The sequence below is a fragment of the Hyperolius riggenbachi genome, chromosome 9, assembly GCF_040937935.1.
Source record: "Hyperolius riggenbachi isolate aHypRig1 chromosome 9, aHypRig1.pri, whole genome shotgun sequence".
NCBI classification, from domain to species: Eukaryota; Metazoa; Chordata; class Amphibia; order Anura; family Hyperoliidae; genus Hyperolius; species Hyperolius riggenbachi.
Window position 1 is genome coordinate 259,665,184 of NC_090654.1, and position 25,623 is coordinate 259,690,806.

At 44.7% G+C, this 25,623-nt stretch overlaps 2 protein-coding genes across 6 annotated transcripts in view; both read right to left on the bottom strand.

The window, feature by feature from the left end:
• Positions 1-25,623, bottom strand: part of LGALS3 (galectin 3) — a 517,589-nt gene that overhangs the window by 261,600 nt on the left and 230,366 nt on the right. The window lies entirely within an intron of this gene.
• The window catches only part of DAAM1 (dishevelled associated activator of morphogenesis 1), a 319,681-nt gene that overhangs the window by 140,287 nt on the left and 153,771 nt on the right, over positions 1-25,623 (bottom strand). The gene's annotated exons all lie outside the window — the stretch shown is intronic.

Sequence of the window (25,623 nt, forward strand, 5' to 3'; positions counted from 1 at the left end):
CAAGTGTGGTCTGTTCATGCGCAGTAGCACAAAACCGTAAGGAAAAGGCCATGCACAACTGTACTGGCACATAGGCAACGGTCGCCCTCACACACGGTTGGGAGCATGGCCACAAAAAACATGTTCAGCTATTTTGTGGAATATTTTTAAAAGGAACCAGCTCTAATCGGGGAAGCCTCTAGTCTTTCTAGAGGCTTCCCTCTACTAAGGTAAGTATCTTTTTTTTCCTCATGACCACAGATACCCTTTAAGTTAAAGTTAAGATAACAGAAAATTAAAACAGAATGATCTCCTAAACACTGACACACAAAGGAGGTCTGAATACTGGTACTTGTTTCCCCAAGTCTTCACATGCAGGGATACTGGGAACCCTTCTGTAGAACATTGGGTCTACCATGCAGCTTACTAAGGGCTAAAGGAAACACTCTTTAATGCTAAGAGGAATTGATGGTACTTCAGTATGTGGGAAGTGCATAATACAGGAAAGCTTAAGTTTTGTTGATGAATTCATACAATAGATCATTTCTACACTAGCCATTTTGTAATTTGAGGTCATTAAAAAATGACCTTTGCATTTAAGCCTTGAGGCCAGTTAGGATAATCCAGCCACAAAACAGATATACAAGACAATGCAAAAAAGCCAGAACAAACAAACACTGCTGGTGAAAAACACACCCAAAATCCTATTCTAATTCAATTTAGCAGATCTGTAGACACACCCAATTATCACTTTCTGCCCAGGTCACCAATCAGGTTACACAGCAGATGTCTGGCAAGACTAAAGGTGCCCATACACTCGTCAGATTGGCAGCAGATAGATAAGAAATGCATCTGATGATCTGATGCGTTTTTAGAACATTTTTTACCAGGATAGAATTCCAATAGATTTCAGTTCGAAATCTATTGAAATTCGATCTGATGGCATTTTTTTGCCATCAGATTTCCATTAAAGCCAATGCAAACTGATAAGCAATCTCATCAGATCGACCTAAATTTTCCACCCTGCAAGTTCGATGGAAATCCATCGAAATCGGCCATCGATCGGTCGGCCAGAAAATCGGCTGAGTGTATGGGCCCCTAAAGCAAAGTAGTGTTGCAGGAGAGTTGTCCACATTACCAGCCTACTGAGGGGGTAGAGAAAGATTCACCCCACGCAAAAGCTGTATCCTCACCTTGTGTGCTCTGGACAGCAGATCAATACCTAAAGTGGCCATTAATGATACCATTCTTCAGATGATCGATTCTCCAATGTGATCGCAATATCGATCTAATCAATCTGATTTTCAGGTCGATACCATCTATCTGTTCGAATGGGATAGCAGCCTTACTTCTGTCAGTGGGCCCGAACGACCGATATCTCCAAAGAATTGTATAGTTAATGGCCACCTTAAAGGGGGTTGTGACATCCAAAAATAAAAATTTGCCTAAAAGTAGTTAGTGCCCCAAATATACGTAAACACCTTTTTTTTTCTAAAATAAGTCCCTAGATGTCCCCTCATTTTTTGTTTTACCTGGTCTGTGTGCCTTTGCAGAACTGTGCCAAACTGTGCAGTGCCAACTGGATTGTGAGAACTTTTTTTTTTATTTTTAGCCACAGCAACAAGCTTATCTCAAAATGCAAATTAACTTCCCATTTCAGATAAGGACACTGACCAAAATGCAAATGAATCCCCTCCCCTCCAATTTGAAGAGTTTACACAGTGATGTAAGTCTGTTATCTAGGTGATGTTTGCAGTTGGATGGAAAGTAGTGTATATTCCAGCGTATAATGGCCCATACTCACGAGGGACTTTTGTCGCCTCAACACGCGGCGCGCGCGTGTTGCGGCGACAGGTCGCCCGTGAGTATGGGCCGTCGCACGCCCGCGCGCCCCCGAACTGTCGCCCGTCGCTATGTCGCCATGCGATTGAAACTTTCAATCGCATGGCGACAGTCGCCGCTGCCCCCCCGCCGCAACTGTCGCTAGTCCGCGTGAGTACGCGGACTAGCGACAGCAACCTCCATTGAGGTTCACAGACCTTCCGGCGGGGGGAGGAGGAACGTCAGCGACAGCTTCCGCCTTGCCGCTGGTCCCTCTTCCGCATGTGTACGCGGAGGGACCTGGCGAGAAGCTGTCGCCGGCCTGTCGCCCACACGCTCACGTGTGCTGGCGACAGGCGAGTTTTGCAGCCCGTGAGTACGGGCCTTAAAGCTACATACACAAAGCGCACAACTGTCCCTTGTTGCATGCAGCCGAGAGACCAGGGAGCGACAGCTATCCACATGTCTCGCCAGAAAGGCAGAGACGCGGTGGAAGCTGTCTGTGAAGGGAGCATCCCCCGGCCGAATGCTTCATTCACTTGCTTTTGTCTCCTGTCGCTAGTCCGCATACACACGCAGTACGCGCGGCGGACTAGCGACAGTTGCGGAGACAGAAGTTGCCGGCGATTTAACTTTTCAATTGCACGGCAACTTCACTATCCGGCGACAGTTTGTGGCGCGCACGTCATTCACACAGGGCAACTGTCGCTCAGACATGCGCGTGCCACTAGTTTGTGGCGACAGTTGTGCCCCGTGTGTATGGGCCATAAGACGACCCACCAACTTTTCCAATTAAAATATATAGAGTTTGGGATATACTCGCTGTATAAGATTACCCCTCTTCCAATGCACACCAAATAAAAAAAAATAAAAAAATCATATACTGGTGCTGTACTGTATGTGGTACCCAGTATAACCCTCTCCCTAAGACGCACGCCTGATTTTTCCAGCGTTATAGTCTGAATGACCGTTTGTACACACGCCTGATTCAACGTCCGGTCGTTTGGAAAAATCAGCCTTGTGTACGCACCTTTAGTGGATTGGTCAGCTCTCCTTGTCTACCTGTTTATCAAAGCGGTATGGAAGAATATATTGTGTTGTGCCCATAAAACACGCCTCTTTCACCCTTCTGGCCCGTCCTTGTAGCCCATTTACCTCCTTCTCTGCCTCTCAGATCTCACACATGTGCTCCTGTGCTGCTTCACTACAGTCCTCAGCAGCGAGATCTGAGAGGCGGTAACAGGATAGGGCATATTACCAGGCATCAATGACATCCAGCTATAAAACCCCATCTACACCATAAAATTTTGTCCGATTCGATTCAATTAGATTCATTGATTCGATCCAATCCGACATGTCCGATCGGGATTCGATTCGATTCAATTTTCCATTACAAAACAATGGCAAATTGAATTGAATCCCGATTGGACATGTCAGATTGAATCGAAGCAGACAAAAAATTGTATGGTGTAGATGGGGCTTAAAACAACCCCTGACTTTTCAGATGATTTTGAAGGGATAAAAATGAGTCTTAAAACGCCAGAATATACAGTAATCTGTAAAATAAGCCGTAAATTAACACTGAGCTGGGATAAAAAGGAGAAAAAAAAAGACCAAAAGGGCAGAAGTGATGTCACTTTTGGCATCACAGAGAAACAGTAAAGATGGAAACCAGCAGAAATGTTGTATTCCTTTTTCATATCATATTTCTCTTAAATCTGACAGTGAACATTAAAGGACAACTGACGTGAGAAGAATATGAAGGCTGCCATATTTATTTCCTTTTAAACAATACCAGTTGCCTGGTAGCCCTGCTGGTCTATTTGGCTGCAGTAGTGTGTATCACACCAGAAACAAGCATGCAGCTAATCTTGTCAGATCTGACAATAATGTCAGAAACGCCTGATCTGCTGCATGCTTGTTCAGGGGCTATGGCTAATAGTATTAAAGGTAGAGGATCAGCAGGGCTGCCAGGCAACTGGTATTACTTAAAAGGAAATAAGTATGGCAGCCTCCATATCCCTCTCATTACAGCGGTCCTTTAAAAACAACAGGATGAGTAAGCTAAGCAAGTAATTTCTTACTGGATGATTTATTTACAAATGTTCAGGTTTATATGGAGTTATCTTAAGGATGATTGAAGAGACCAGACATAAAAAGAGATCAGGAAAGTAAAGCACCCTAAAGGGTAGGGTATAGTTTTGGCGTTTTGTTTGATCAGTGTAGAGTTCTGCTGGAACAGATTGTTTCTTTTTACCAAAGGTTAAGATTTCTTTAAAGTGGACCTGAACTCTCGCACAGGAAAGAAGGGAAACAGAGAGAAATGCACCCTGTATCTATTTAGAGAGTTTAGCCTGTCTAATTCCTCCTCATCTGTGACTAATCACAACTGTAATTTGATCTCTCCCGTGTCACCTGACTGCCACGGCAGAGATATCAGATAAGCTCATTTGAAAGCACAGGGTGATAAAGTGGAGCCGAAACAAACTTTTGCTGCCTTAATTTTTGTGCCCTCTACATATAGTATAATGGGCAACCCCCCCCCCAATTGCTTACTTTCATTTTATTTAGTACCGAATTGCAAGTAAATGAATGTATTCACAACCCCAGCTCCTTCAGCGCCTAGGCATTCGGAATCCCATGCTGCAAGTGCTCATGGGAGCTCAGCCTGGGGAGGAGGCGGCGGCATTTGCTGAGGCATGCACGAGATTTCAGAGGCAAGGGGAGGAGAGAGGAGTGGAGTTTTCACAGGCTGAGGGGTGGAGATGCAGAGGGATAGAGGGGTGGAGATTACACACATTGCCTGTGTGTAATGATTACAAGCAGAACATGGCCACTCACATTGGATCACAGTAAGAAAAAATCATATACTGTTGAAGTTGTTTGCAGCTAGATTTACTGTGTAAACCATCTAAAAACTTTAGATAAGATATATAGACAAGTTACTTGCTATAGTTAGTTTTTCATCTCAGATCCGCTTTAACAATATGTCTGCTTCCATGAATTAGGAAGTAGAAACACTGCAGATTTATTTTAGGATTTGTATGAGCTTTAACAAAGAAGTTTTTCGTTAAAGGTCGTTATGCTGTTGCATATCTTTTAGAGCAGAGAGGACATTCTGAGTTCAGGTCCACTTTAAGAAAAGCCAAGGACTGTCCCTCAGCTCTCAGCGGGAACCAGCAGATGCGTTCCTCAAGGCAATGGAGAAGAAGCTGTCCACACACTGGAAGGAGCTGTGATTTGGGCCCAGTGCACACCGAGCGGTTTTTGAAGCGATCCGCCGGCCGCATCCGCCTATAAAAACGCTTGTCTAATGTATTGCAATGGGCTGGTGCACACCGGCGGTTTGCGGTTTTTGCCAAGCCGCAAACGCGCCTCCTGCTGCGCGTTTTCGGATTTCGGAAGCGTTTCGTCCTCAATGTAAAGTATAGGAAAAACGCAAACCGCTCTGAAAAACGCTACTTCAGAGCGGTTTGCCAGGCATTTTTGTTACAGTAGCTGTTCAGTAACAGCTTTTACTGTAACAATATGTGTAATCTGCTACACAAAAACGCACCCAAAACCGCTAGGTATGTTTAGAAAACCTCTCTAAACATACCTAGAATCGCTCTGAAATCAGCTCCCAAAACCACTAGCGTATTGCGGATCTGCTAGCGGTTTTGGTGTGCACTCGGCCTTAGGAGTGATGTGTGCTGATTTAATAGAACGCTTCATGATGAAAATGATCTCTAGGCATGACTATGGCGTGATGGGTGAGAAGTGGCTTCCTATTGCACAAAGGGCAAGGTGACGAGAGGTCCATATGGCTTTTATAACATTGCAGTGTTGGGCACAAACAGTTAGGCCCCTTTAACACTATCTGTTGCCCTCACTTCTAACTGAAAAAAGGAATTTCAAAGTAATGCCATTGCCCATGTTTTCCTATGGCACAGTTCCCACTATACGCGTATTAACTGAAATCTTTTTCACAATGCACCGCTATGGAAAAAATTAGTACCAACGCATACCAAAGGCTCTTTTACACTTAATGCGTTGGTACGTGTTAGGGCCTGAGCCCACTGGCGCAGTTGTGTCCGCATTTCAGTTACACATCAATGTTACAGATGCTGAAAAGCGGACACAAGAGTAAACCAATAAGATAAAAATGTTAAAACATGACGTGGCAGAGGTGGATATCAAGTCACTCCAAAGGACACTCAGAAACAGGTGTGTTTTAAGGTATAACACAAAAAGAAATTTTTAGCGCTACATGCAGACCTGGACCGCTATTGCTATATACTCCTATCTGAATTGCCTGAAGAAGTGGGGTCACGCCCTCGAAACGCATTGTGAAACTGTGGAGTGTATAAATAAAGGTCTTTTTGTGTTATACCTTAAAACACACCTGTGTCCTTTGGAGTGGCTTGATAGCCACCTCTGCCATGTCCATGTGTTTTTTATCTTATTGTTTTACTCTTTTGGCGCCTCTGTTCACTTGCATCAATCTTCTATCCACCCTGGTGGAAGGGCGGAAAACGTTATACGTTTCTTCCTATCTACAGAGAGCGACTTCTTACCCCTGAGTGGGGACAGGTTTAATCTCCCCACCTGCCGTCACAGCGGTTGCCTGTGAGGTAACCCTGGTTTGTGAGTATTCTATACTTACGTTTTTATTTCTCCTCCCTTGTGTCCATACATACTACACTATATCGGGCTCTCGGTGTCCCTGTGTTCTTTTCTTTGAAGAAGCGGACACAACTGCGCCAGAGGGCTTAGGCCCTAAGTGTGCGTTAGTACGAGTTAGTACGAGTTTTTTCCATAGCAGTGCTTTGTGAAAAAGCTTTCAGTTAAAATGCGTATAGTGGAAACTGTGCCATAGGAAAACATGGGCATTACTTTCAAAATCAGTTTTCTTTCAGTTTTTAACTGAGAGCAACTGATAAAGTGTAAAAGTGGCTTATCACATTCCAACTGATTAATTGTAAAAGGGACCTTACTCTCTTAGCAGTGGGTGGAAATGGACTGTGTTAGGTGATCAACAGTTTCCTGCCTGTGAGCCTTGTTGCATTGTGGGAAATAATGGCTGTTTCCAACTTCCATGCAACCAGGATCTCCCTCTGTGCATATGTATATTTAAAAAAAAACAAACAAAAAAACAAAAAAAAAAAACAACCTTTTAAGGTCCGTACACACGCTGGACTGCAGGCAACGACGGGTCGGTTGTCACCTCCTGCTGGGCGGGCGTTACAGCGACAGTCCGGCGTGTGTACAGTCTGTCTGCAGACTGATACGACTGTTTCTGACAGCCTTATCAGTCCGCCGACAGACTGTACACACGCCGGACTGTCTGCTGAAAACACGCCCAGCGGGAGGGGACGACAGACCCGTCGTTGCCTGCAGTCCGGCGTATGTACGGATCTTTAGCCTACCGCTTTGTTAGTGGGTATGGTTATAGAAAATGGTAGTTGGTGCTGTTTTTCTTTTTTTTTGTCTACTACCTACTAGTTTTCTCTTTAACGAGAGTCGCACAAACACTTCTGTTCAGTGCAGGAATGGGGATCTGCACAGGGATTTGTGAATCTTGTATAACTACTTTCTATGATTTAACCTGATCTTCAGGGTCTTTGCATTCCTCTCATTTAACAGCTTTACAGAAGAAAGATTGTATTTTCCACTCGCTAAGCATTGCCGAAACCTCCAATCCTATATAAATCACAGTGATTCAGAAAGACTTATGAGGATTTTGGGACTTATTACACAACCAGTGTTTAAAAAGGTCAGAACCTGCTTTACATCATCCGCTACCGTTCAATGTAAAGAGTCTTTCAATGCTCCCGGATGCAACATGTATAGCAATAATTAACACTGGCATAACCACTTTAGATGTTTTTCCTATTAGGATTATTTAAAGAGACACCGTAATGATATACAGTAGTATGAATCTGTTTGAACTTGATGGAAGTATGTCTTTTTTCAACCCAAATAACTATGTAACTATGTATGACGCTGCGTAATATTATGCTGGACATTAGTTTAGGTTACAGACAATATTTAGGGGTGACATACCGCAATACGACAATACAGGAATACATGCAAACCAGATCACGCAGCACAGTATGAGTACCAGGTAATGCTTAGTCACTGGATGGGAGCATGGAGATTAGGCAAGTCGAGTTCACTCAGATCCATAGGATGGATGTACAGTAATGGCGGTGCATGATCAGGTAGGAGACATAAGTAGAAGGAGCCTGCCCGAAAGCTTACAATCTAGAGGGAGAGATGGGGACATGAAAAGAACCAGTGAGGGGGGTAGGCCAGAGTGAAAAGGTGAGTTTTGAGGGACTTCCTGAAGATGTTGAAGGAGGGGGAAACCCTAATGGGGGGAAAGTAGGGAACTCCATAGTGTTGGAGCAGCTCTTGAGAAGTCCTGGAGGCATGCATGGGACTGGGTGATACGGGGCGGTCAAGCGAAGGTCATTGGAGGAGCGGAGTGAGCGGCTAGGTGTGTACCTCTGAGTAAGAACGGAAATGTACTTTGGGCAGGTTTTGTGGTTAGATTTGTAGGTCAGACACAGTATCTTGAATCCGATTCTAGACTGGATATGAAGCCAGTGGAGGGATTCACAGAGGGAAGCCGCCCTGGTGGAGCGATGAGAGGAGTGGATAATTCTGGCTGCCGCATTCATGATAGCTTGCAGCGGGGCTATTCGGATTATAGGGAGACCAAACAGAAGGGCACTGCAGTAGTCAAGGCGGGAAATTATGAGGGCATGGATGAAGAGTTTGGTGGTGGCCGAGGTCAGGAAAGAGCGGATCTTACAGACGTTACGGAGCTGGAAGTTGCAGGACTTTGTGAGGTTTTGGATGTGGGGAGTGAAGGAGAGTGCGGAGTCCAGGGTGACACCCAGACAGCGGGTGTCAGAGGTAGAGCGAATTGTAGTGTGGTTAACAGTGACATGCACATCTGGGAGGTTCATGGATAGCCGGGGTGGGAAGACTTGTTTTGTCCAGGTTTAGTTTCAGGAACCTAGCAGACATCCAGGAGGAGATGGCTGATAGGCAGGAGGAGACCTTGTCCATTGTAGTGGTGGATAGGTCAGGGGTGTTTAAGCATCGGAAACACTTCCTAGAGCTATATATTGCAGTACATTGGTATGTAGCTCCGCCCTCCCAGTGGTCCTTAAACTAGGCTGTTAAGGTATGTGGAATTCTTCTCCCAGAGCATTGTGGGAGACCAGGTAGATTTTGAACTAGTTTTGGAACTCTCAGTAAACGCTCTGCAGAGCTGAACCTGGTGGTGACCTCTTTAGTTCTGCCAGGTGATCTGTACGGAATGTTCATTTACTGAGAGTTCTATGCACAGAGGGAGATACTGCTTGCTTGGCAGTTGGAAAAAGCCATTATTTCCCACAATGCAATGAGGATCACAGACAACAAACTGTCAGGACCTTGGTGATGACAGGCGATGACATCACACTGTGGGAGGGGCTTCACCACAATATCAGCCATACAGACCATCCTAACAGTCTATTTGAGAAAAGGTAAAGATTTCTCCTGGGAAAGGGGATATCAGCTACTGCTTGGGATGAAGTTAAAGTTCCTCTGTAGCAGATAGAGGAGGGGAGGTTGGGAGGGAGGCTGGGACTGTGCTATACCTGGAATGAAGGCGGTTATTACCAGGTGGGGAAGGGCAGGTGTTCCTATGCCACAGTTAAGACAATGAAGCACCAGACAGGTGGCACATTCAGTTGGAAGAAGGCAGTTAAGCAGATGATTAGCAAATTCCAGGCAAAGTGTGAAAGCCAGAAATAAATATGCAAATTGAGTAGCTATTCATTGAAGGTTTTTTTCTAGTAGTTTGCAAGGTGTGTGGCACTGGTGCTTGTAATAACACAACAGACATCTATAGAAGGGTCCAGGCAAAAGCACATGTCCATTGCCTGTCTCATATCTGCTGTGTCACAACACAACAGACAGGGCAGTCTGCACAGGCGATGGCGAGGTGGTCATTGTATTGAGTCACACCTGAGCGCTGCTATGGCCAGATAGGTATACGTAATGAAAGGGTGCCTGGCAATTCGGGCACCCAAGGGTAAATTTATCGATATTCTACCATTCAAGTGCAAAGGAGGACAGTAAAATATCGGTATTAAGTACGGATATTTTACTCTAGGTAAACCTGACTCTACTCTCACACAGAACCCTTACCACACCTGACACCTAGCCCTAACAACCCCTCTCCCCCGCACAAACTTCCTACGTGATGCAAAAAACCCTAACAGCCCCCCTACCGCCACAAAAACCCTACCTGATGCCTAACCCTAACCACCCCCACACCTGACGCCTAACCCCAACCGTACCCTCACTTACAAAACACCCTGACACCTAACCCTAATCTCCCCCCCCCCAAATAAACACTCCACTTGACACCTACCCCCCCCCCACAAAAAACCCTAGCGCCTAACCCCCCCCCCCCCCCAAAAAAAAAAAAACACCCTACCTGACCCCTAACCCCTAAATAAACACTATGCGGCCTATCTGCCCCCACCTCACAACACACCCAATCTGACACCTAACCTTAACATCCATCCCCCCCCCCAAAAAAAAAAAATTCACAACCAAAATGTTTTAAAAAACAATTTTAGGCGCCTACTGACATAGCGGCTATGAGGATTAATTTGGGCGTTTGCGGCCCACTAGACCCAGTGTCTGCTATTTATCAGGTACTGCTGGCTGATAAACTATTTCAATGACCCCTATAGTCAGCGCCCAAATTTCTTACTTTGCCAGATAGGACATGATGCTTTTTTCTAGCAAACCAATCTTGGCCTGATACTTATGATTGGGCTCTGGGATTAATATACTGGTGCTTTTTCCATGCAGGGACCCAAATGGACAGCGGCAGCAGAGGTGGAGGCCCCAGTTGGACAGCGGCAGCAGAGGTGGAGGACACAATTGGACAGCGGTGGCAGAGGTGGAGGACCCGATTGGATGATGGCAGCAGAGGTGGAGTACCTGACTGGACAGTGGCAGGCAAGTATTTTGCTAAACGTACGCAACGAGCAACAGCAGGCAGCCTAGCGGGAACCAACAGTGTTGATTCTGTCGGCCTCCAGTGCCATCCACTTCAGCCGATCCGGAAAAGATCCAAGCTTGCGTTCTGCTTCATGGAATGGAACAAATGCATCCTGAACTGACTGATGTGAAAGTGTCCTATAGCTATGCATAGGATCCGCTCTCCTCCATTTCAATAAACTGAACACTTTTACTGGCAATGTGAAAGGTACCCAACATGCGATGCTCATAACGTGAGGAAACACACATGTACAACAGGAAACTGACCAGGCTAAGTAACAACACGTGAAGTGTTACACAATGTGCACAGGAGGCCTCTGATGATCTCTTCTCAGAAACCAGAGGTACGACATCTGACAATGATGCTTGTAAAACCCGGTGATACATAGATCAGCAGAAGAATTTCATTTCACTGACAGACAACTGTCACTCATCCAGGCTGGCTGCAGAATATCCCCCCACTGGAGATAATAGGTTGGAAATTTTAAGTGCCGTTTCCAAAAAATCTCTCAGAGCACATTAGAGATGAGAGGAAATCCATATTGTAAGATTATTTGCAACAACTGATCTGGCTAGTGGGAGGGATACTGTTATACAACAAATACACAGGGATGTGGAGTCGGAGCAATTTTAGGGTACCTGGAGTCGGGAAAAAAATGCAACGACTCCAACTCCTAATGAATTTAAACTGTAATTAAAATAGAAAATATGATAACCTGTTCTATTTCTCAGATAATAGTCATCATAAATCATATATACAGTAATAGCTGTGCTTAGTCCACAAAAATGAAATAAACCAATCAAAATTAGTTACTGTATATTCTGGCGTATAAGACTACTTTTTAACCCTTGAAAATCATCTGAAAAGTCAGGGGTCGTCTTATACGCCGGATATCATTGATGCCGGGTGATACGCCCTATCCTGTTACCGCCTCCTAGATCTCGGTGCTGATGACTGTAGTGAAGCGGAGCATGCGCACATGTGCGAGATCTGAGAGGCAGAGGAGGTAAATAGGATACAAGGGCGGGCCAGACGGGTGAAAGAGGCGTGTTTTATGGGCACAGCGTGATCTATTCTTCCATACCACTCTGATAAACAGGTAGACAAGGAGAGCTGACCAGTCCACTTAGGGAGATGGAGAGTTGACAAATCCAACCAGTCAATCGCCTATATACTGTTATATACTGGATACCACATTCAGTACAGCACCAGTATCTGTTCATACATAGCACCAGAATATGATGTTTTTATTTATTTTTATTTGGTGTGCGTTGGAAGAGGGGTAGTCTTATACGGCGAGTATATCCCAAACTCTATATTTTAACTGGAAAAGTTGGGGGGTCGTCTTATACGCCCAGTCGACTTATACGCCGGAATATACGGTACTTGTGCTGCTTCAATAAAGCAGTCCCTGTATTTTTAAAGTCAGATATACACATACCGGTATTTGATTGTGACTGTATGTAGGATGTGTACACAGGAATCTCTTAGGGCCCTTTTCCACCAGCGCGTTTGCGCTGGCTGAATCGCAAAACCGCAAACCGCTAGCGATTTTACAATCGCTACGGTTTGCTTTTTAACATAGGAATCGCGGTAGGTCATTTCCACTACCGCGATTCGCTTTTGTCGGGAACGCGAACGCGCGGCGGAGCGATAATTGCCGCGATTTTGCTATGCAGTGCATAGCATAGCAAAATCGCGGCCGCAAACGTCGGGGGAATCGCCGGTTTTGCGATTCAGCAATCGCTAGCGTTCAGCGTGAACGCTAGCGATTGCAGGTGGAAAAGGGCCCTAATATATACTAAATAACATCTATGCTGTAAGAATAAAGCCTGATGTGTAGCCGTGTCACTAATAGAGATGGTCTATGAGATGCAAATAATTATGCGTTAATGTTGGTTTATGCAAATTTATGTACTCCTTTTGCTCATGAAATAAAATAATTTGATATATCAAACAAATGACAGCGCTCAATGGCCTCAATTCACTAAACGTATCTCCTGTCTTTAATAACTCTTCTAGAGTTGTTACCATGGTGATAAGGCATGTAGTATTCAGGAAACATTTTACCTCAGGCAAGCCTAAAGTTAACTCTTCTGTCTTTAAATTAACTCTCCAATCCTTAAAATAACTCCAGAGTTAAAGACAAGCTGTTAATTAGCTGCATGTGAAAATAACTACAGAGAAGGTAAATTAACTACAGAGGAGGTACATTAACTACAGAGGAGGTAAATTAACTACAGGAGAGGTAACTTAAAGAGAATCTGTATTGGCAAAATCGCACAAAAGTAAACATACCAGTGCGTTAGGGGACATCTCCTATTACCCTCTGTCACAATTTCGCCGCTCCCCGCCGCATTAAAAGTGGTTAAAAACAGTTTTAAAAAGTTTGTTGATAAACAAACAAAATGGCCACCAAAACAGGAAGTAGGTTGATGTACAGTATGTCCACACATAGAAAATACATCCATACACAAGCAGGCTGTATACACCCTTCCTTTTGAATCTCCAGAGATCATTTGTGTGTTTTTTTCCCCCTGCAGTTCTCATGCATTGAAGTTTCAGGCTGCTCGTTTCTTCCTGCAAACAGCTTTGCCCTTGTCTGTAATTCCTAAGTATGTGAAAGCCCAGCCAGCTCAGAGGACGATTTATCCAGCTTGTAAAAGATAAGAGAGAAGAGAGAAGCTGCCCAATCTAAATAACACACAGGCAGTGTGCATAGAGGGGCCTGGAAGGGGGAGTTCATAGCAGAACCACAACACTGAAGAACTTGGCAGCCTTCCAGACACAGGCTGACAAGTCTGACAGGGGAAATATACATTGATTTATTACAGAGACTGTCATAGTAGAAAGTGCTGCAGTAAGCCAGAACACATTAGAATAGCTTTTGGAACTTGTAGGATGATAAAAAACAGGATGCAATTTTTGTTACGGAGTCTCTTTAAGGAATGAAGAGGTAAGATAACTCTCTCACGTGTGGAGGTAAGTTTTCTCTTGCCTTATTATCTCTAGCATGATCTTAGTGAATTGAGGCCATAGGCTGCAACTGAATTGTAGAAGAACAGAGGCATGCAGAGCCCCACAGGGCTAAATACATGCCTTGAATGCAAATCAGATGCAAATCATGTACTAGTCCTAATCTATAGTACTAGTCCTAATCTACAGCTGTACAATTGATATGTTGTTAAAATTTGGTTTGGTGACTAAATGGTTCCAGAGAAGGATGGAAAGAAAAGTTCTATACATACTTGGGGCTTCCTCCAGCTCTCTTCAGGCTAAATACCTTGCTGTCCTCCTCCGCCACCTGGATCTTCTGCTATGTGTCCCGGTAATTTAGCCAGTCAGCGCAGTCCAGCCGCATGCCGCTTCCACAGCCAGGAGCGTTCTGCACCTGCACAATAGAGGTGTGCAGGTGTAGTACGCTCCCGGCGACTAAGTGTGTGCATGCGCACTACACCAGACTGGCTCAAGTACCTGGATCCATAGCAGAAGATCCAGGTTGCGGAGGAGGACAACGAGGGACTGATTAGCCTGAAGGGGGCTGGAGGAAGCCCCAGGTATGTATAAAACTTTAATTTCATCTGTCTCAGGTTTACTTTGTTACACAGTAGTACTATACTCTACATATGCACTTCCCACAGAGCTGCAGGGAATCCACTGAGAATGTTGTGCACATTGAACACAGAGGTGTTGTCTATCACCCATAAACCTTGTTCAGATTGTGCATGAAGAATGTGTAATAGAGGAAGAATCTCCTCATTCCCCTGCAGAGTACCTGCACATCAAACTTACATGTACCCACAGTTACATTGCCTAGGGCCTGACAGATGTTCTTTTTTCTGTCTGTACCTTCTACAAGTACTCTTACCAAGGACTAGTTTTAAGCCTCGTTTACATCTATGCAGCTCAGATGGCCGTGTGATCGGAATGCAACGCGCACGATCGCATGCCATCTGCGCTGCTACCCGCTGAGCTGCTGATCCCATCCATTGAAAGTGATGGGATCAGCTCTGCGATTGCGGGCATAATGCCTGCAGCAGTAGGCAAGCGCATCATAGAGCATCGAACTGCTGCGCAGCACATTTGAGGTGAACGGCAGAAGGGCTGTCTATATCCTTCTGCCGTTCTTTGTATGAGTTTTCTATGCCTTGGTTCACACACAAATCTGTACATTTCCAGTCCAGTCCTGTTAATCAGTTTTCTATGGGTGTGGTCACACAAAAGGTGTACAGTACCAATCCTGTCAGGTAATACTGATAGAAAACTTATGCAAAACTGACATGACTGGACTGGAAATGTACAGATTTATGTGTAAACCAAGGCTAAAAATTACTTTTTAAGGGCAGGGGACCCACTTGAATGTTTTTGGCAGCGTATTGGGATCACTTTCGACTGCTGGCGATTTTCCAAAATGCTTTGCTAATGTAAGTGGATGGAGCAGATGCCACTGGAGCGATTGCGATTAGGGAAATTGCAATCGCAGGACACGCAGCATTTTGGGAGTGTTTGTACTTTATTGTATTGTATAAGAGCAGGGAAATCGCTTCCAAAAATTACTTAGGGCTAGTTAACAATGGGCGCTTTTCTGGGGGTTTTGATCGCTGGTGATCAGCTAAATCGTTAGAAAAGCGCTACAGCAATGTATTTCAATGGTAGTGTTCACATTTGAGTGATTTGCGATTTCATAAATTGCAAACGCAGTGCAGGCAGCATTTTTGAGGCGATGTTTAAGCGATTGCGCTTCCTTGTAAAGTAAACAAGGGCTTCAAAATAGCTTTTTAAAAGTTGTGTGTAGCGTTTTTTGCAGGGCTGTGGAGTCGGAGTTGGAGTCGAGGAGTCGGAGCAATTTTGGGTACCTGGAGTCAGAGTTGGAGTCTGAGTCTGTGGTTTTATAAGTGGAGAAGTCTGAGTCGGATGATTTTAGTACCCAATCCAAAGCCCTAGGAAGTATTAGACTAAGGAGCTGGAGTCGGAGCAATTTTGGGTACCTGGAGTCGGTGGTTTCATAAACTGAGGAGTCAGAGTCGGAAGATTTTTTTCCCCTGACTTCACAGCCCTGGTTTTTTGAGCACTTTTCCCAGCATCCTTTTGTCAGAATACCCATAAAGCAGTAGTGCTTCCTGTTTTTTTACCCATAAAGCAGTAGTGCTTCCTGTTACCTATCATTTCCAGTTTGTGCAGACAGCAAAGAGGAGAAAAGAGCAGAGGCACCATCTTCAGTTATCTTCTGCTTCTGTCTCCTCTTCACACCACTCTCCAGTGCAACCCTCAAACACTCAAATGGGCTCTAGCTTCTTATAACAAACGTGTGTCTGAAGAGCCAATAAGAGCCAATAACAGCTTTCAATACTTCCAACAACCAATTACCAACAAGGAGAAAGACAGTCACAACATTTTCAAATAAAAACTGCTGTCCACCAATCACAGGCTCAATCGCTAAACTCAAAACGCTTTTTTCTGAACACAAAATTGCTCAGAAATCGCTGCAAAAAAAAAAAAAAAAAAAAAAAAAAAAAAAAAAATGTAAGGAGATTGCGTTTGCATTTAGCGATTGCCAGTGTAAACTAGCCCTCACAACGCTCTACCACAAATCGCTAGCGACTGCGAAAGCGATTTGCGCTATGTAGTAGGTCCCAGCCCTAATACCCAGCCAAACTATTTCCATACGATACGGAGGTGAGAAGTGAACGGGGACTTCACTAATCCTCCCCGGAGGGCCTTATCTAACCAAATGAAAAGCTAATTTATTTGGCCAGTGGGCAGCAACATAAACATGAAAGGATTGGAGATGACAGGCAGGGAAGGCCATTACCAACCCAGATGCGTTTTCATGGCCAATTTTTCTGCTTTTTAGGAGCGGTTTAATCAGCCAGCATTACACGATGTTTAATTACAAGAGGAGGCAGGATGTCATTTCTTCCATTGTGAATGAAAGCGGGGACATCTTTATCTTGTTACTCCGAACAACTGGCTTCCAGGCATTTCTCAAACATGAATAACTGGCAACGCTAACGATTGGGATGACAGCTTAACACAAGCCAGCCTCAGCCCAATTAACTCTTCCTGGTGCAAGAAAGCAGACCTGTCTAGGTTGTGCATGAGTGGATTATTTACACCATAGTTTTCTGGGGTATTGTAATGCTAGGTACACACAATTTTTTGGCAGATTTACCTGCCAGATCAATTTTCCAACATGTCCTATCTGAATTTCGATCGACTTTCCGATTGATTTCCATAAAAGTGAACGGAAATCGAAAAATTCAGATCGGACATGTTGGAAAAAAATCGATCTTGCAGGTAAATTGTATTGCCTGTACTTAATGTATATTCTGGCGTATAAGACTTTTCAACCCTTGAAAATCTTCTGAAAAGTCAGGGTTGGTCTTATCCGCCGGGTGTCATTGATGCCGGGTGATACGCCCTATCCTGTTACCGCCTCTCAGATCTCGCTGCTGAGGACTGTATTGAAGCGGCGCAGGCGCACAAGTGCGAGATCTGATAGGAAGAGAAGGAGGTGAATAGGATACAAGGACGGGCCAGAAGGGGGAAAGAGGCATGTTTTATGGGCACAGCACAATATATTCTTCCATACCGCTCTGATCAACAGGTAGAGAAGGAAAGCTGACCAATCCACTTAGGGAGCGGGAGAGTTGACCAATCCAACCAGTCAATCCCCTGTATACTGTTATATACTGGATACCACATACAATACAGCACCAGTATCTGTTCATACATAGCACCAGTTTATTCTTTTTTGTAATTTTTATTTGGTGTGCGTTGGAAGAGGAAGTCTTATACAGCGAGTATATCCTAAACTCTATATTTTAACTGGAAAAGTTGGGGGGGGGTCGTCTTATACGCCGGAATATACGGTAGCTTATTCGACTAGGCTGCTTAATAGGTGAATGTGTGAGCAGCAAGCGAATCTAAAGTGAAATTAAATTTATGAGATAATGAATTGTATGTGTAGTACAGATAACAAATAGAACATTAGTAGCACAGAGAAAAGTCTCATGTTGCTTTAAAAATCAATAATCATAATGTTTTCCAGTACAGGAAGAGTTAAAACACTTGACTTGTTATCTGAAACCACTCAAATGTGCTATAGAGGAAATTTGAGTGTAATCCGGAGCTCTCCTTTAATAAAAGCATGTTTACCAACAAACAGGTTCCTAAGCCGCAGCCGGCTACAACTAGGAGTTCCCATGACCCTCTGCAGCAGGCCATGCATGCAACAGGGCGCGAATAGTCCACATTCAGGGCTGGATTCATCAGGAAACATGAGACAGACACGTTCCGCAGAGCCTCTCTTCTGCACGATCTGATACAACGTTTGCACACATTATATTATTCATTCCCTCTGACCACAAAAATCCACTTGGAAAGGTTTCCCTTGTTTTCTTATGTCATTTCTGTAATTAAGACAAAGAAATCATTGGGGAAATGAGTCCCAACCTATAAATCCATATAATACAAGGAGACAAGACATTTAAACTGCACTCCGGGCAAAATGCAAACAAGCCTGGTTAACCCCGCGCCTCCTCCTAACCACAAGTTCACATTCAATAAAAACGGTTCCCGGCTCTTGAGAAACGTCTATTATGGTGTTGCTGCGTCAGAGGTCCTTACTGTGGTGCCTTACTGATTGCAGCAGCGTCATAAGTGGGCGTCATAAGTTTGAATCTCCGCCTCCCCATGTACTGTACCTCCCAGTTCCATTTGAAGTTTAGATGCTCTTCCACCGTCCTCCAAACAAAGCAAAGTCCATCTTCCCTCCATCCATTCTAATGGAAAGGGGAAGTAGCTGTCAGCTTGGTCACACAGGAGAAGAGGAATGGCCATGTGACCATAACACAAAGCAGTAAAGTACTCTAGTACTAGAGTTACACGAGCCACACTGCATCTGCTGAGTATTCTAGAACATGTACAATGCGTTGCTAAACGATGCGGAGTGCCAGATAACCTTGGCCAAGTACTTTGTTACCCTCTTAAAACCTCCCACTGGAAACCACTCCATTGTGTGCCACACCGTTATCCATAGAAACAGAAAATGTTACTAGCTTGTAGGCTTGCCACACATCTGTACAGAACTTTGCCCCAAACTGTGGCATGGGTTATATCAAGTTCAGATCCTTGTAGCGATAATCATATTGTGCGTACGCCACTCCCACCCACCTGAATCTCCCCTCCTTATCAATGTGTAGAAAGTTTTAAGGTGGCCACACCCTTTTCAATTTGCAATCACGACGCTGCAAGTAAAACCACCTGGGTGACTGCCAGCGATCAGAAAGTGTCATAGTGGGTCAAAGCCCTAATAGCCAGGAAAAGCCAAAATGAATGTGGAGCAAGAAGTGGCTGAGAAAGAGAGACATGTTCTCCCTATGATTACCAGAATTTCCTCAGAACGTCTGAGGGAAAAATACTCCTTTTGCAAGTAGTGTCCCCAATTTTGGGCAAATACACTGCTCAAAAAACTAAAGGGAACACTTAACACAATGGAACGTAAAGTCAATCGCACTTCTCTGAAATCAAACTGTCCACTTAAGGAGCAGCACAAATTGACAATCAATTTCACATGCTATTGTGCAAATGGAATCCACAACAGGTGGAAATTATAGGCAATCAGCAAGACATCCCCAATAAAGGAGTGGTTCTGCAGGTGGTGACCACAGACCACTCCTCAGTTCCTATGCTTTCTGGTTGATGTTTTGGTCACTTTTGAATGCTGGTGGTGCTTTCACTCTAGTGCAGGGATGTCAAACCGGTCCTTGGAAAGCCAAGGTCCTCACACATTTTTGACACAGCTCAAATGAATTGATGGGTCTGAATCAGGAAAGGTGTGGTCCATCAGGTTGAACACATTCTTCTCTTTCTCAGTCCATCCTAAACACTGGCATGGATCTGGCCTTCCAGGCCTGGAGTTCGACACCTGTGCTCTAGTGGTAGCATCTATCCAGGATGGCACATCAATGCTATCTGTGGCAAGAAGGTTTGCGGAGTCTGTCAGTGTAGTGTTCAGAGTAAGGAGGGGCTCTCAGGAGACTGGCCAGTACAGCAGGAGGCGTGGAGGAGGCCCTATGAGGGTAACAACCCATCAGCAGGAACGCTACCTCAGCCTTTGTGCAAGGAGGAACAGGAGGAGTATTGCCAGAGAAATGCAAAATGACCTCAGAAAGAGACTCCATGGGGGGGGGTTTGAGGGGTCAACTTCCACAGGTGGGGTTTGTGCTTACAGCCAAACACCATGCAGGATGTTTGGCATTTGCCAGAGAACACCAAGATTGGCTAATGTCACACTGGGTCAAGACATCACACTGTGTGTGTGTGTGTGTGTGTGTGTGTGGGGGGGGGGGGTTTCACCACATTATCAGCCATACAGACACCCCCCGATGATCTATTCGAGAAAAGGGGTATCAGCTACCGACGAGGATGAAGTTCAATCCTTGGTTACAGTTCTTCTTTAAGTACCATGACTAAACACAACAGATGCTCTTTGATAGAAGAAAGCACATTCTGCAGTATCTTTGGGTCTCGTCCAGTTTATATTAAAACAGTAAAATATTTAGTGGGGTATGTAACTGTCCCCCACACTCCAGAGCTTCTGCCATCAACATGAGCAGATAAGAAGCTCGCAAGATACCGTGTTCCAGCTGTTGCAGATATCTCTCCCATGATGCTCCAGCGACGAGCGGAGACCCCGTAACAGCTGGTCGCCCGTCCGCCCCTCGTGTGCATACATCACAATACGGCCCCCATTAATCTGCATGTTGCATTAGCTTGACATCAAACATCACTTTTGGCCGCACATCAGAGAAGGGAAGAGGAGGGAGTAACAGAGCAACGAATGATAAACGTATCTGTTATGGTTTTAATATAATACAGGATTACTTCCCGAGATCAAACAACACTGCATTTTACACTGGCCAGACCACTGAGCTACGATATCAGCCTCATTCAGAAACAACAAAACTCACCATTGATCAGGCTTTTTTTACCGCCTAATCTCAGCTAGGCAGGGTCTGATTTGCATATTCTGTTCTAAACACTGCGTCCTCCCCAATGGCGCTGTTTATGACCTTGCTGCTGCCTTTACTTGGCTAATTACACTGAGTCCCCGGAGGGGCAGGAATGAGCTAGCCAGCCGCAAAGCATGTGCAATGTTACGATCCATTTGCCTTGCAATGGAGTTTGCTACACAGTTGTACATTTTTCGGTACTTATCCGTTAGCAGGTGGCGCCAATTCCATTCATACTTCACGTAACAAAAGTGTAAATGTAAACGATGGTAATGTGTTTTAAGTGGTTGTCTCGCTGCAGCCAAATGTATTGTAAATGTGAATTAATGGAATTAAAATGAAGCCGGCAGCAATGTAACCGACGAGGCCGCCAGCTTCGGCTCTCGCTCTCCTCCCCCTTGCCCTTTCTCTCCTGCGCCCGGCTAACGGATAAGTACCCATTTTTCTGAGGAACATGATGTGAGGGCACAATTCTCCAGGTTCGTTCTCTGGAGTCAACATGGTAAGTGTAAAAAATTGGGAGTAAGATTACATGATCTGAGATCCTTCCATTAAAGGACAACCAAAATGAGAAGATTATGGAGGCGGCCATATTTATTTCCTGTTAAAACTATACCAGTTGCCTGGAAGCCCTGCTGATCTATTTGGCTGCAGTAATGTCTGAATCATTTACCTGAAACAAGCATGCGGCTAATCTTGTTAGATCTGACGATGTCAGAAACATCTGATCTGCTGCATGCTTGTTCAGGGTCTGTGGCTAAAAGTATTAGAGACAGAGGATCAGCAGGGCTGCCAGGCAACTGGTATTGTTTAAAAGTAAATAAATATGGCAGCCTCCATAGCCCTCTTGCTACAGTTGTCCTTTAAACGATACCTGAGGTGACATGATGTGACATGATGAGATAGACATGGGTATGTACAGTGCCTAGCACACAAATAACTGTGCTGTTCCTTTTTTTCTTTCTCTGCCTGAAAGAGTTAAATATCAGGTATGTAAGTGGCTGACTGAGTCCTGACAGGAAGTGACTACAGTGAGACCCTCACTGATAAGAAATTCCAACTATAAAACACTTTCCTATCAGAAAACGGCTTCTGAGAGCAAGAAAGAGATAAAAAGAGTCAATAGTTCATACATTTTAGCTCTGACATACTTCAATGCATGCGTCATTGAGCAAAAACAATTACAGTTAAAATGTAAAAAGTAGATTTAACCACTTCTCTACCACAGGGTTTTTCACCTAAAAACCACAGCAATTTTAACATTTTAGGGAGGCAAGGGTTAATGGGCTTAATGGGGGTATAATTTATTTTAAAAAACCCTCACTGATGCTGATCAGTCACTAATGCTGTATTAGTTATCTGAGATCCTCTCACGAGTGATCTCAGTAACTGTAACAGCATAGTGACTGATTCAATGTTTACACACATTCTGAATGAATGAGCACTGTCATTGGCTTTGGCAGTGCTCATTCAAACTTGTAAGCACTTTGATTGGCTGACCAGCGGGTGCCGAACGCGGCCGCACATCCGCGTGCACGCGACCGCGCATCCGCGTGCACGCGATCGCGCACGCGAACGCTCACAGCGGGAAAACAAACAGGAGATGCCTATCTACGCCCCTGTGCCCCAGGTGAATTTTAAAGGGGCGTAGATAAGCGTGGCAAGGGTTGCTAAGTGGTTAAACATAAAATTAACTGTGGAATATCTTAAGTCATTTTTAGGAGAAGGAAGATAGATATAATTGTTTATTTCATTCGTTTATTTATTTCTGTCCTTTAGGCCTCTTTCACAGTGCGATGTTAAAGTCGCACATTAGAAAATGTTCCAACGCAGACTAACCCACAGCAATACAAAGTCTGTGCGACATTCGCAGTGCACACGTTGCGTTGTGTGTAACGTGCAGCACTATTTAGAAAGTGCTGCATGCTGTGCGTTTAGCAATACATTTGCTTCGTTATGTGTATTGCGCATGCTCAGTAATGTTTTTTTTTTAAGTAACGCATGCGCCGTTTTCGGTCCATCACTGTGCGACGAAAACGGCGCACCAAACGCAGGGCTAAAGAATGCACTATAACATCCAAGCAATAGTCTTTCAATGCATTGCATTAGAGGCACGTTATGCGACCTTAACGTCGCATCAAACGCAACGTCCCACTGGGAAAGATGCCTGAAGGCAGAGTTCCCCAACCCTGTCCTCAAGGCCCACCAACAGCACATGTTTTGCAGAAAACCACAAACATCCACAGGTGATGTAATTAGTGTCTCAGTAGAGCTGATTAACTACCTTTGTGGATTTCTACAAACCATGCACTGTTGGAGGGCCTTAAGGACAGGGTTGGGGAACACTGAGGTGCCCTAACATCTAGCGAACACCCCCTCCCCCCGTTCGTACATTCAAATCTCACCTTTTCTAGCTACCGAAATTGCTCAGCTGCTCCCAGTGTTGCCTGCTGCTTCCCCATTGTGTGCCACACATGGTTGCCGCATATAACACGTGTTGCGTGTGTGTGACGGTATACTCTGCTGGTGGCAGGGAAGCAGTGACCCAGACCAGGTGCAGGTGACATTTGAATGCATGGGAAAGGCAGCTGGGGGTCTGCCGCATTCTTCGGACGTCGTGATACCGCAAGCCATTACCGTCGCACACCTGATTGACCACATCGGCCTGAGATTTCTAAGCATGCTTCATTAAAACATTTCGACCCAAAATAGGTCAATTTGTCTATCGAGCATGCTTGGTGTGGCACAGGAAACCTGGCTGTGTCTGTTAACACAATCCAAATGGTGAGTGGCCAGAAAGGTTTCAGGCATAAAATAACCCCCTAAGTACACAATCTCTAGTCAATGTGTTCACAGTGCTGGACTTCTGCAAAGGCCACAAGGGCTTGGGTCTTGGGCGGCAGCCACCAAAAGGGAGGATGATAATGGGGAGTGGCTGTCTGAGGAAGCGGTAAAGATACCATGTGGCTGCTGTACATAGAGGTTACACATGGAAGAAGAGGGGGTTGCGGGTGGAATGGGAGGAGTGGGCAGCTGCACATACAAAAGAGGAGACACCAAAAAAACTTGCCTTGAGGCAGAAAAGTATGAATCCGGACTTGAACATTCATTCAATTAGTTACCAGCATTCTTCAGCAAATCTTCACTCCAGACCCAATCTCAATCTTTATGCAAATGTAAAGTGCAAAATGTGAAGCAGCAAGTGGCGGACCATCAACACAAATGCCTGTGGTGCTATCGGCAGGAATGTGCCCTGAAGCCAAAAAGTTCAGTCGACTCCACTATGTAAAAGCTTCTCAGGGGACAACTTGCATTTTTTATTTCAAGAGACATCTTAGCTGGAAGGAAGTCCACAGCAGTGCAAGTAAATATTTAAACTCCAGCCTACACTGATATCAAAAGAAGAGGCCATTAACTATGCATGACCTGCTATCTATAATTCACAAGTAGCGCTACAGTTTTCCATTACTTCCACTTGAGGATGCATTGATAGCCGCAGGAACACCCACTTTCCCTCGCATCATCTCAATACATTGAAGTATTGTCTACTTTATTATTCAGGACGCCCACTTTTTTATGTTGAACGTGATTATCTGAATTTTTACAAAAGGCAAAATGACGGCTGCAGATTGTTCCATTATAGACGACAAGCTGCCTACGCCTATTAAGAGAGTGCTCTTTAAATAATGTATATCGCCATGCATTATAGATTGCTATTACCGACATTAATCCAATGGCAGGAAGTTGGGTTAAAACTAATTAGAAATGCAATCTACTTCATCTACCAATTAAAATGCGATATATATATTAAAAAAAAAAAAAAGTATCAGAGAGCACTGGCCATGAAAACAAGGAATGCCAGAGTTGTTGGGTAAGGGCTCGTTTCCACCATAGCGTTGCGGAATTGCCTGCATTCCACCGCGGACGAAATCGCATGCGGGTGCGATTTCGCATGCGTTTTTGCCGCGATTTCGCATGCGATTCCGCATAGGTAAGGCTGTATGCGAATTTAACCATGTCACTGCCTGAGTAAATTAACATTAATACCTATGCGAAATCGCATGCGATTTCGCGGCAAAAAACGCATGGTCACCCCGCATGCGGTTTCCCTATTAGTTACATTAGCGGCGATTCGCGCACATTCCTTCTGCGCGCGAAATCTGACGGCCCTGCCGTGCAGATTTCTGCCGCACCAAAAACGCTGCCGCAGCCGCACAAGTGGAAACAGCCCCATCCACTTACATTGCCTATGCGAATCCGCGTGCAGTGCCCGCATGCGGATTCGCTATAGTGGAAACGAGCCCTCAAACTTGTTTGCTTGATCAATATACTCAACTGATCAAGCAATGAGGAAAAAAAAATGGATTCCTGTGAGACTGTCCACAAGGCAGAGATCAGTAATGCACTACCAGAACCATGGACAGAAATGTTAAAGGCCTGGCACAGGCAGTGCTGTTTTCAAGCATTGAGAAGCCAGAGGGATATGGAGGCTGCCATATTTATTCCCTTTTAAAGGACAACTGAAGTGAGAAGAATATGGAGGCTGCCATATTCACTTCCTTATAAAACAATACCAGTTGCCTGGCAGCCCCTCTGGTCTATTTGGCTGCAGTAGTGTCTGAATCACATACCAGAAACAAGCATGCAGCTAATTTGGTCAGCTCTGACAATAATGTCAGAAACACCTGATCTGCTGCATGCTTGTTCAGGGTCTAAAAGTATTTGAGGCAGATCGTCAAAAGGATGGCCAGG